Below are 1,297 nucleotides of genomic sequence, written 5' to 3'. Positions count from 1 at the left end.
TTTACTTGCATTTAAGAGCAGTTGGAGGCCACGGAAGGAGAGTTGTATGGCATTGAAGCTCGTCTGGAGGTTAGTTAGCACAGTGTCCAAAGAAGGGCCAGAAGTATACAGAATGGTATCGTCTGCGTAGAGGTGGATTAGAGAATCACCAGCAGCAAGAGCGACATCATTGATATATACAGAGAAGAGAGTCGGCCCGAGAATTGAACCCTGTGGCACCCCCATAGACTGCCAGAGGTCCGGACAACAGGCCCTCCGATTTGACACACTAAACTCTATCAGAGAAGTAGTTGGTGAACCAGTCAGTAATTTGAGAAACCAAGGCTGTTGAGTCTGCCGATAAGAATGTGGTGATTGACAGAGTCGAAAGCCTTGGCCAGGTCGATGAATACGGCTGTACAGTATTGTCTCTTATCGATGGCAGTTATGATATCGTTTAGGACCTTGAGCGTGGCTGAGGTGCACCCATGACCAGCTCGGAAGTCAGGAGAAGGTACGTGGGATTCGAAATGGTCGGTGATCTGTTTGTTAACTTGGCTTTCGAAGACCTTAGAAAAGCAGGGTAGGATAGATATTGGTCTGTAGCTGTTTGGGTCGAGAATGTCTCCCCCTTTGAAGAGGGGGATGACAGCGGCAGCTTTCCAATCTTTGGGGATCTCAGACGATACGAAAGAGAGATTGGCTAGTAATAGGGGTTGCAACAATTTCGGCAGATAATTTTAGAAAGAGAGGATCCAGATTGTCTAGCCTGGCTGATTTGTAGGGGTCCAGATTTTGCAGCTCTTTAAGAACATCAGCTATCTGGATTTGGGTTAAGGCGAAATGGGGGAGGCTTGGGCGAGTTGCTGTGGGGGGTGTAGGGCAGTTGACCGGGGTAGCCAGGTGGAAAGCATGGCCAGCCGTAGAAAAATGCTTTTTGAAATTCTCAATTATCATGGATTTATCGGCGGTGAGTGTTTCCTAGTCTCAGTGCAGTGGGCAGCTGGGAGGAGGTACTCTTATTCTCCATGGACTTTACAGTGTCCCAGAACTTTTTTGAGTTTGTGCTACAGGATGCAAATTTCTGTTTGAAAAAGCTAGCCTTAGCTTTCCTAACTGCCTGTATATATTGGTTCCTAACTTCCCTGAAAAGTTGCATATCACAGGGGCTATTTGATGCTAATGCAGTACGCCACAGGATGTTTTTGTGCTGGTCAAGGGCAGTCAGGTCTGGAGTGAACCAAGGGCTATATCTGTTCCTGGTTCTACATTTTTTGAATGGGGTATGCTTATTTATGATGGTGAGAAAGGCACTTAA

Source organism: Salvelinus sp. IW2-2015, unplaced genomic scaffold (assembly GCF_002910315.2).
Source record: "Salvelinus sp. IW2-2015 unplaced genomic scaffold, ASM291031v2 Un_scaffold7640, whole genome shotgun sequence".
Taxonomy (NCBI): Eukaryota; Metazoa; Chordata; class Actinopteri; order Salmoniformes; family Salmonidae; genus Salvelinus; species Salvelinus sp. IW2-2015.
This window is presented reverse-complemented; position numbering follows the sequence as displayed.